Genomic DNA, 12,500 nt, shown 5'->3' with positions numbered 1-12,500 from the left:
TCATCATCATCATCATCATCCTCGTACCCTTTTCACCCTCTATGTCCTTCTCTCAACAAAACCTCATCATCTAACAACACTCTCTTCTTCCCTTCAATTTCAACACTTCCATACTGAACACTTTTACTTGAATCTATATTATTATTGTATTTAAGGTACTGGAGAGGGGCGCCTTCATGTAGTGGCACTGATATAACTAGGGGGATCAACTGCCTGATTAAACAAATTTTTTTTTTTTTAATGCGAGGAAGAAGGAACCAAAGGCCATGAGCCCGCAGAAACAGTTCCCTCCAAGAGAAAAACAAAATACAATAGAGAGCCAAATTCAAGATCCGATCATTTTGAGATGCCTGGACACACTGCGTTTGAAAGACTGGAGATCATAGGCAGCAGGAAATACAGACAGAGGGAGACAGTTCCAGAGCTGACCTGTTGCATAAATGAAAGACTGGGAGTAACGGTTAACTCTAGCATTAGAGAGTTGGACAGAAAAGGGATGAGAGTTTGCTGCCAGACGGGTGCTACGTGCCCGTCGTAGACGTGGAGGAATGCAAGCAGACAGTTCAGAGGAGCAGTGACCATTAAAGTAGAGATAGAAAAGAGATAAAGATGCAACAGTGCGGCGAAGAGACAGAGGTTGAAGGGAGTCAGTAAGAAGAGGAGAGTTAATGAGACGAAAAGCCTTTGCCTCTACCCTATTGAGAAGAGCTGTATGTGGGGAGCCTCCCCACACATGAGAGTTTTACTCCACACAGGGGCGGATAAAACCCCTGTATAGAGTCAACAATTGTGCAGGGGTAAAGAAAGAGTGGAGTCGGCTTAGCACACCCAATCTCTTGGAAGCAGATTTTACAAGAGGTGTAATATGATCTTTCCAAGATAAGTCCCGAGTAAATGAAACCCGAAGCATGTTCAAGGATGATGCAGGATTAAGCTATCCCCCGAAATGACGAAGGTGGATTGCAAGAGATGGGGAACCTGAGCCTGCAGTCCACCTAGTTCACATTTCAGAAGAAACTACTACTACTACAACTTCTGCTACTACTACTACCACTAAAACTACTACTACTACTGTTACTACTACTACTACTACGCAGTCGTCTTGCAGCCCACATCAATGGCCTTCACGTCACCATCCACTTTTCTATATTTCTTCCTTGATTTTTAATTCCGATTCTTACATATGTATCATTTAAAGCGCACTGGGATGATGATGATGATGATGATGATGATGATGATGATGATGATGATGATGATGATCGCCATTATAATCATCACCACTCCCACCACCATCATCATCAGTATCGTCATCGTTATCACCATCATGACTTTTTCCCACGTGAGGATGAGATGACGTAGGATGATGATGATGATGACAATAGTAATAATAACAATGAAATGGGTGGGATAAAAAGACGCAGATACTGTAGTTAAGAATGTATGTGAGGGAGTTAGTGATGATGATGATGATGATGATGATGATGATGATGATGAAAAGGGGTGAGATAGAAAGTAAGGAATATTGCAGTAAGAAAAGGAATATTAACAGTATTATTGGGGCAGCGTGTGACCTAGATACCAATGTGTGTGTGTGTGTGTGTGTGTGTGTGTGTGTGTGTGTGTGTGTGTGTGTGTGTGTGTGTGTGTGTGTGTGTGTGTGTGTGTGTGCAGGTAAGCCAATTACCATCCTCACCTCACCTCACACCTGTATTGCACTAACTTTCACAATCTGCTTCGTTCTCTCACACTCCGTACATACACTTTTTACGTCTCATCCTCCACACACACACACACACACACACACACACACACACACACACACACACACACACTCACTTATTTTCTTTCACACTCTCCTTACACAATCAAACTCTCCATATTCTGCATCTCTCTCACAAACTCTCCCCTTCCACACAAACACACTCTCCATACTTCACCTCCTCTATACACACACACCCTCCTACTCTTTTACAGTCTCTACAGTCTACACACACTCTCCTCTCTTCTAACACACACACACACACACACACACACACACACACACACACACACACACACACACACACACACACACCTCGATTGTACTCTCCTTACTCTTTATCTTATTTACTGAACTCTACTTTGCTCTGACACTCTCCACTATCGTCACTCCTCATGCAAATGCTTAGGATTTTCTTTAACTATTCTTAATTCTCGTATTCTTTACATACACTCTCCTTGACTCTCATACTCCCCTTACTTCTCTCTCTCTGTGCACTGTCTTTAATAACTCTCCTTACCTAATTTCTTTGCAAACTCTCCTCCCCTCTGTACATTCACTTATATCTCAAACTCTACACTGACACTCTCCTTGGCTGTCATAATTTTCTACTCCCCTTCTCTCTCTCTCTCTCTCTCTCTTTCTCTCTCTCTCTCTTCCCCTTCCCCACTCTACATAATCTAACCTTCACATACGGCTTCTTTCGCTACTACTAACACAATTTTCACGAGAGAGAGAGAGAGAGAGAGAGAGAGAGAGAGAGAGAGAGAGAGAGAGAGAGACGGCTTCTATCGCTAGTACTAACATAAGTTTCAAGAGAGAGAGAGAGAGAGAGAGAGAGAGATACGGCTTCTATCGCTAGTACTAACACAATTTTCACGAGAGAGAGAGAGAGAGAGAGAGAGAGAGAGAGAGAGAGAGAGAGAGAGAGAAAGGGGTAGCACACTGTACTGTAATGCTTGACTTGTGTTACTTCTTAAGGGTCACGTTACCCACACACACACACACACACACACACACAGAGAGAGAGAGAGAGAGAGAGAGAGAGAGAGAGAGAGAGAGAGAGAGCATTCTTATCACCTAGCTATCAAGTTGGTCTACCCCTGAAGTGTATTGCATATAGACACACGACGCCCCTTGACTCTCTCTCTCTCTCTCTCTTCTTCCATATTTTTGTTATGCTGTCCCTCCAATTATCTTCACCTCTGTCTGTCTCATTTTCTTTCATACTTCTGTTAGCTGTCTCCTCTCTCTCTCTCTCTCTCTCTCTCTTCCTCTCTCTCTCTCTCTGACTCACATCCGGTCGCCTCACACATAAACTAAATATTTAAAACTCATCACCAAGAGAGAAGCATATCTTTTTTTTTTTTTTTTTTTTATGAACGTGCTCGCCCATATGTCAACACTAATTATTTCCGAATCATCCAGTGTATTCGTATATGGTGTATGTTATTTGGATGGTGAATAAGGACCCCCTCTCTCACTCTCTCGCTCTCTTTCTTTCTCTCTTTCTGTCTCTCATTTTTTCATCCTTCCCCTCCTTCCTTTCCTTTATTAATCTTTTGTTTCCCTACGAGTCTGTCCTTCTTTGCTTCTCCTCTTCTTCCCTCTCTCTCTCTCTCTCTCTCTCTCTCTCTCTCTCTCTTTTAGCTAGAACAAAAAAGAGCGGGTGTTAATTTCCCATGTCTCTTGTTCGATTGTGAATATGTTTGAAAAATTTACACCTCATGATCATCCTCCTTCTCTCTTTTCCTTGCCCCTTTCTCCCTTCCCCCTGTCCCTCTCTCTTTTCCCCGCTCCATTTCCTCTCTTTTCCCCTTCCTTCTCCTCTCTCCACATCCCTCCATTCCCCTCACCTTTTTCTCCCTTCCGTCTCTTTCTTCTCCATTCTCTTTCCTCTCTCCTCCCTTCCCTTTCCCCTTCTCTCCTTTCCCTTTCTCTTCATTCCCTTTTTCTCCCCCTCCCTCCCTTCTCCCACCCCTTTCCTCCTCCGTACTCTGCCTTCCCCCTCCTTTTTCTCCCCCTACCCTCCCTTCCCCCACCCCTTTTCTCTCCACCTTCCTCCCTTCCCCATCCCCTTATCTCTCCCCCTCCCTCCTCTCCCCTTCCTTCTTTCTCCCCCCTCTCTCTCCTCCCCTTCCTTCTTTCTTTCTTTCCCCTCTCTCCACCTCCCCTCCCTTTCCTCCTTTCTCTCCCCTCCCCTCTTCCCTCCTTTTTCCCTCTCCTTCCTCCTTCTTCTCCCCTCTCCCTCCCTCCCTCCCTCCTTTTTCCCTCTCCTTCCTCCTTCTTCTCCCCTCTCCCTCCCTCCCTCCCTCCCCTCCCCTTCTTTCTCTCCCCTCCCTCTCCCCCTACCGTAACTGCATTATGCTAATTTCTCCCACTAGATGGCCCGAGTGACTTTAGGTGAGATAGTCAGGTGGTTGGTATTCATGATGGCCAGGGAAGCTCTCTCTCTCTCTCTCTCTCTCTCTCACACACACACACACACACACACACACACACACACACACACACACAGATTAAATAACAGCAAGAGGGAGAAATGAGAGTTGTATTTGACAGCTCTCTTCTCTCTCTCTCTCTCTCTCTCTCTCTCAAACACGTTAAGTAACAATGAGAGAGAAAAATGAGAGATGTATTTTACTGAGTCCTGTTCTCTCTCTCTCTCTTCGTCCATCTTACACCACACTTCACAAACATATAAACCCAGTATAACATTAACAAAAGATCCCCGGGAGCGACCGGATAGAGTGGCCAAATTTCTGTACTCCACCGGTTTATTTCCAGATGTTCGTGAGGCAAGAACAACAACAACAACAACAACAACAACAAGGATGATTGATGATGACTGATGATGATGAGATAGTGTGGAAAGGAGCACTTGTGACTGCTTTTCTCTTGCGCACACAACACACACACACACACACACACACACACACACACACACACACACATTCATCTCTCTCTCTCTCTCTCTCACACACACACACACACACATTCATCTCTCTCTCTCTCTCTCTCACACACACACACACACATTCATCTCTCTCTCTCTCTCACACACACACACACACACACACACACACTCATCTCTCTCTCTCTCTCTCTCTCACACACACACACACACACACACACACACTCACTCTCTCTCTCACTCTCTCTCACACACACACACACACACACACACACACACACACACACACACACACACACACACACATAATCGCACGACAAACACCGGAGTAAAGATAATAAAACAAGTAAACAAACAGACACAGAGCTAACAAAACACAGTAATGACAACCGTACAAATAAATAATAACAAACCAGAGAGAATGAGATAAAAAACAAAGTATATTTATTTATGAAGTTTATGATACTGAAAAACTCATTGCCCCTCATGTGCTACGGCTCTACATCCTTTCCACAGCACTTCTTCGTGACTAGGATAAGATGTTACGGCTCTACATCGTTTGCAGAGCACTTCTTCGTGACTAGGATTGTGCTACGGCTCTATATCCTTTCCACAACACTTCTTCGTGACTAGGATAAGATAATACTACGACTCTACAGTACATCCTTTCCACAGCACTTCTTCGTGACTAGGATGGTGCTACGGCTCTATATCCTTTCCACAACACTTCTTCGTGACTAGGATAAGATAATACTACGACTCTACATCCTTTCCACAGCACTTCTTCGTGACTAGGATAAGATGTTACGGCTCTATATCGTTTGCACAGCACTTCTTCGTGACTATGATGGTGCTACGGCTCTATATCCTATCCAAAGCACTTCTTCGTGACTAGGATGATAGTGCTATGGCTCTATATCCTTTCCACAGCACTTCTTCGTGACTAGGATGATGGTGCCATGGCTCTATCCTTTTCACAGCACTTCTTCGTGACTAGGATACGGTAATGCCACGGCTCTATATCCTTTCCACAGCACTTCTTCGTGACTAGGATAAGATAATGCTACGGCTGTACATCCTTTCCACAGCACTTCTTCGTGACTAGCATAAGATGTTACGGCTCTATATCCTATCCACAGCACTTCTTCGTGACTAGGATGATACTGCTACGGCTCTACATCCGTTCCACAGCACTTCTTCGTGACTAGGATGATAGTGTTACGGCCATATATATCTCCTTTTCACAGCACTTCTTCGTGACTAGGATACGGTAATGCCACGTCTACTTCATTTGCACACCACTTCTTCATGACTATCATCATATTCTAGAGTTAATTTCTTGTTACAGCTCAGAGTTCAAGCCAGAAAGATGGCAATTTTGAGTCAAGTTAAAGTGGACGGGGTATAGGTCTCTCTCTCTCTCTCTCTCTCTCTCTCTCTCTCTCACCTACACATTATGGAGAAAAAGGCCAAATTTTCCAACACAATTTTTCGTTTTTTTTTTCTTTTTTTCCCAATTTTTCTGACAATGGATTGCTATGGACTACTTGTAATCATATGAGGGAACTGGGTCACTGGGAAATCTTAGAGAGAGAGAGAGAGAGAGAGAGAACGTGTGTGTGTGTGTGTGTGTGTGTGTGTGTGTGTGTGTGTGTGTGTGTGTGTGTGTGCAAGTGTTCCTGACTAACAGTAACCTTCACCTGTGTTGCACGGGAACTAAAATCAATATGCATATCACTGCTGTTATTATTAAAACCTTCCACATCCCTGTAGGAAGTTTTCTTTTGTCAGTATTATTATTATTATTATTAATGTAAAATTGAGAAATTTCAAAGGTTACATGGCCTACAGCCTTCAAACTTGGTCAATTTAGTCTGAGAGCTGTCCTCTTCTTCTGGCCATACATGGTGGCAATCCGTCAACCGGATCTCCGGATATTACCCGCAACACAGACAAGTGAGTCAGCCACGCTACCTCAAGAACCGATTAAACCAGGACGCTGATATTTTACTACAATACAGCCTTAAGGCGGACGCAGTGTGGCATGGAGTATGGTTCCAATAGGCTGCTATTCTCTGAGATTACCTGGGGTCAAAAAATGGGACTTTCCCCGGTATTCCGGATGCCACCTAATTTTGAAGGAAGAATTAAAGTTAGAGCCACCAAACTTGGTGGACTTACTGACTGTGATGACCTAAGGTGATATACAAAAGATCAGTGACCTTAACCTTAAGGTCCCTTAATAGCTCGGCTTCTAGTAGGCAAGGGCTCCGGCATGTTTTTCTCTATCAAAATTGTCCATGGACAATTTTACGGTGGTCTAGTTATTATTACTAAAATAATTATAATAATAATAATCATTATTAACAATAACATTAGCAGTAGTAGCAGGAGTAGTAGTTGTAGTGGTAGCAGTGGTAATGCTGGCTGTGGTTATTGTTGCTGTCGTTGTTGCGGCCACAGGTTCATCTGAAACGTGAACCCAGTGGACTGCGGGATGACGTTGCCCTGCTCCTGCAACTCACCATCCTCCTTTCGAGGGATAGGGAAGTAGCTGATGGACTTTTGTATAATCATGCAGCTTCATCGCCCAGTTATATCAGTGCCACCACGTGAAGGCGTCCCTCTCCACAACATCTCACCGATATTGGTGTACAATAATAATAATAATAATAATAATAATAATAATAATAAAATAAATAAATAAATTGGATACATTCAACACACGAGGGTGTATTTCTATCCATTTTGCAATTAGACGAAAAATATTGACAAATTTCGTTCGCGTGATCATAGTGGGATTACTGCGCATGTGAAAACTGGCCCGATCGATACACACATGTGCACCTAAAAACGCACATGTACACCTTAATAACGTACATACACATTAAGAAACGCACATACGCCTTAATACCGTACATACTGTATAAGAAACGCACATGTACGCCTTAATACCGTACATATATACTAAGAAACGCACATGTATGCCTTAATACCGTACACACATACTAAGAAACGCACATGTAAGCCTTAATACCGCACATATATACTTACATACGCTCGTGTAAACCTAATTAACTACACATGTAAACCCTTAAAGACTACACATGTATACCTGAGTACACGTCCTCTAAAAACGATCATGTGTACCTTAATACCGTACACATAAACAGAAGTTTTTCATGTACACATCATTAGCCACACATGTATAGCTTAAGACGCACATGTAAACCTAAATAACACGCATGTAAACTCAGAATACACACACACAAACATAAAACACGTACACATGTAAACATAAAAATACTCGTGTTAATTAGGTCTACACGAGAGAGTAGACAGAAGACAGACAGACGGATAGGCACATAAATAGATAGATGGAAATATACAGATAGACAGATACACTGAGACAGATAGATAGATAGGTTGAGACAGACAGAAAGATATATAGACAAAGAGGTAGATAGACAGATAGACAGACAGACAGACACACAGATAGATGGACAAAACGACAAAAATGAAGAAGAAAACACTATTGAATGTGAGAAAATCGAAATTAAAACAAAAGGCGAAGCATAAGAAATGGCACCTTAAACTACGCCTATACTCTGTCCACTTAAATACAAAGCTATGGCAATAATACTAGAATACGATGCTAGTCACGAAGAAGTGGTATGAAATGGATGGAGAGCCGTAGCAATGTTTTTCTCAGGGCTACGTGAAATAAGGTATAAAAACGATGAAATTTTTTTGTACCAACTTAAAGTGAATGACGTGCAAACTGATTAATTAATGAATAAAGAGGAAGTAGTTGAAATAAATAATAACTAAAAAAAAAACTCGTATAAATAGAAAATGAAACAAAAGGAAACTGAGAGATACACATCCGGGTAGTGAAACAAACACAAACATACATACACATACAAGCACAATCATACATACACATACACTCAAACAAACACACATATACACATGCATACATAATCATAGTCATATACATACACAATCAAACATACATACAATCACACATACACATACACTCAAACACAAACATACACACATACACAATCATACATAATCATACACTCATATACATACACACAGATACACATACATAATCACACACGTACAATCAAACACAATCAAACATGCACACACATACACAATCATACACTCATATACTGTACATACACACACACACACATACACACACACACACACACACACACACACAATCATACACGTACAATCAAACAAAAACACAATTATACATACACATACAAACAAACAAAAGTGAAAATTTTTGACACTAATAAACAGAGAAAATTTTTAACACTAATAAAAAAAATAATAAATGAAAAAGAAACATAAGATGAAACTATATAAAACACGAAACAGGGTCCAATGGGGTGGTTGGGCGTGTTTCTCTTAACCACCCTTGACGGAAATGCATCCACACGTTTCAATCACTGCTCTCTCTCTCTCTCTCTCTCTCTCTCTCTCTCTCACACACACACACACACACGTTACTCTCCTTTATTTCTTATCCATATATATCAAACACACCCCTTCTCTCTTCCCCTCTCACTCACTTCATTCTCTCTCTCTCTCACTCTCTTCTCCGTCATTAAACTGCCCTTTCTCCAGATGGCTCCCTCCTCTTATATACCTCTCCACCCTATTCCTTCATCCCTCCATCCCATCCTTGGTCTCCTCCTCCACCTCACTTATGAACACTCCTAGTCAGTCTCTTTCTACATTCTCTGCACATATTAAGGTATTTCTAGTGCATTCTAACACACCAACAAAATCACAACGCTCCTTCACTTCCTAATCTCTCTCTCTCTCTCTCTCTCTCTCTCTCAGTTAACAGTCCTCTGCGTCACAAGGTCGTTCTTACAGAGGAAATTTCTTTATCACTAGGCACGGAATCACAAACGTTAGCTGTCTCTTTGTTGTCAGATTGTGCAGCTGTCTTTGTTAATCACTAAATAAACATAAACACGTGTACAATGACTTACCCATACATACACGGCCACATGCATACATACACGGCTACATACATACATACCTATAACTCCCCTGCCACCGACAACAACTGCTATATTGACAGTTTTGGTGTGTTTCTCAATTGGTGCCAACGTGTGTGACTGTGCAGACCAATCCTGGATCCGCAAACTCATACAGTCAGCATGTCAAGTCAGGGTTTGCTGGGAGAACTATTTTGGTGGTGCCTCCCTTCTCTACACACTTCTCTGGCCAGGTTCCAAGCTTCTTCGAGGTAAATGGTTCCTTTCTTGCAGAGGGATGGCCACTGTTTTCTGTCCGTGGTATTGGTTTGAAGATCTTTTGGTGTCATGTTGCCTTTCTTCAGAGTTGTCCTTATGTGATCTTTATATCTCCTATGTTCCCTGGGTTCCTCTCTCTCTCTCCAGTGCTGAAGAGAGTTGGCTATACAGAATCCGGCGGGGAAGGCGATGCTCTGCCATGACCAACACATGTCCCACCCATTTCAGCTGTGTTCTGGGCAGCGTGGTTTCTTTGCTGGTCCGCACATACATATATGCATACCCATGGACACGCACACACGTTCTGTTTCAGCGTGACATACTGAAACACATAATCACAGTCTTACTTTTATATTCACACACACACACATACACACACACACACACACACACACTAAACATATATACACACACATACTTGTTCCATACAGCCGTGGTCACACACACACACACACACACACACACACACACACACACACACACACACACACACACACACACATCCTACACAAATACATGAATCACATACGTACTGTTACTGTGCACACACTTTTAAACATGAACGTACATACACAGGAAGTTACAACATGAATAATCAGAGAGAGAGAGAGAGAGAGAGAGAGAGAGAGAGAGAGAGAGAGAGAGAGAGAGAGAGAGAGAGAGAGAGAGAGAGAGAGAGAGCGAGCAATAAACACACTTACACACGTTCCTCTCTCTCTCTCTCTCTCTCTCTCTGTGTCTCAAATAATATACTCCCACATGATATACTAAAGATATATATATTTGAAAGGAAGGGTGAGTAAAATTAAAACATTCTACGTGAGGTACGACTCCCTAACACCTCTTTTTGAGCGATTTATTCTAGACAGTGCACCTTTTTATATCTCTTTTGGTAATTTAGACTATCTATCTATCTACTGACAGACGCCTTAATCCCGTAAGGGGTGGCCACAAACAAATCGCCTCCATGCAATAATATCAAGGTGCAACTACCATAATAAATCGCTATGAGAGAGACGGTACCAACCTCCACTTGCCAACGGGTGTACGGAAATGGCACCTCCTAGCACCTGTCTCCTAGCGATCTATTTTGTATTTTCCTGCTTGATATTTTCTTCCTAGCACCTGTCTCCTAGTGATTTATTTTGTATTTTCCACCTTGGTATTTTCTTCTTCCTAGCACCTGCCTCCTAGCGATTTTTTTTGTATTTTCCACCTTGACCTTTTCTTCCTAGCACCTGTCTCCTAGTGATTTATTTTGTATTTTCCACCTTGATATTTTCTTCCTAGCACCTGTCTGCCAGCGATTAATTTTGTATTTTCCTCCTTGATATTTCTTCCTAGCACCTGCCTCCTAGCGATTCATTTTGCAGTTTCCACCTTGATATTTACTTCTTCCATGCACCTATCTCCTAGCGATTTATTTTGTATTTTTCGCCTTGATATTTTCTTCATCCTAGCACCTGTCTCCTGGCGATTTATTTTGTATTTTCCTCCTTGATATTTTCTTCCTAGCACCTGTCTCCTAGCGATTTATTTGTATTTTCCATCTCGATATTTTCTTCTCCCTAGCACCTGTATCCTAGCGATTACTACTGTTACTACCACTACTACTACTGCTACTTCTACTACCACTACTACTACTGCTACTTCTACTACCACTACTACTACTGCTACTTCTACTACCACTACTACTTTATCGACACAGCATCCCTTAGCGTAGATGAAAAAAGTAACACGTAGACTAAATCGCTAAGAATTGGGTGTTACGGCGCCCTCACTGGCACAAAGAGAGAAATGGGAGTTGTATTAAATCGAGTCCTTCCTCTCTCTCTCTCTCTCTCTCTCTCTGCAGGATAAGGGCGTCCGGGGAATATTTTCGGAAACACAAGGCAAGATAAGATACCAGGATATAACAACACATATACAAAAAATGACGAAATGGCTGAATAAATAAATAAATAAACAAATAAACAAGTAGACAGCCAGATAGATACATACATACATAAATAAATATAGATAACTACTGACATACAGATTAAAAAATAAATATAAATAGAAATAAATTATACACAAAATGATAGATAGATAGACGGACAGACAGACAGATTGATAGATAAATAAATGAATAAAAAAATAAATGAAAGAAATGCATTCGGGAGTCGAACGCTAATCGTCCGCCAGAATATGCTGTCGGCCATGTTCAAAAATTTAGACCATATCTTGATACCCTGAAGGTTTCATGCTGATAACTCAAGCCGTGCATGAGATATAATGGGAACACACACACACACACACACACACACACACACACACACACACACACACACACACACACACACACACACACACACACACACACACACACCAGTAATTAAAGACCAGTATGTTGAGGGATTTAAAGGAAACTGATTTAAAGGGACGACTGATACCAACAATTAGAGACAGAACCCACAGGATGCCACTATCTCTCTCTCTCTCTCTCTCTCTCTCTCTCTCTCTCTCTCTCTCTCTCCAGGACGTCATATCTAGAGTGCCA

General features: G+C 41.9%; 1 protein-coding gene across 1 annotated transcript in view; it reads right to left on the bottom strand.

Annotated features, from left to right (window-relative positions):
- LOC145391639 (uncharacterized) overlaps positions 1-12,500 on the bottom strand; it is a 113,006-nt gene that overhangs the window by 37,486 nt on the left and 63,020 nt on the right. The gene's annotated exons all lie outside the window — the stretch shown is intronic.

Source organism: Coenobita brevimanus, chromosome 19 (assembly GCF_032717465.1).
Source record: "Coenobita brevimanus isolate Jiangsu-jjx chromosome 19, ASM3271746v2, whole genome shotgun sequence".
Taxonomy (NCBI): domain Eukaryota; kingdom Metazoa; phylum Arthropoda; class Malacostraca; order Decapoda; family Coenobitidae; genus Coenobita; species Coenobita brevimanus.
Note: the sequence above shows the minus strand (reverse complement) of the source record. Positions and strands in the feature narration are given on the sequence as shown.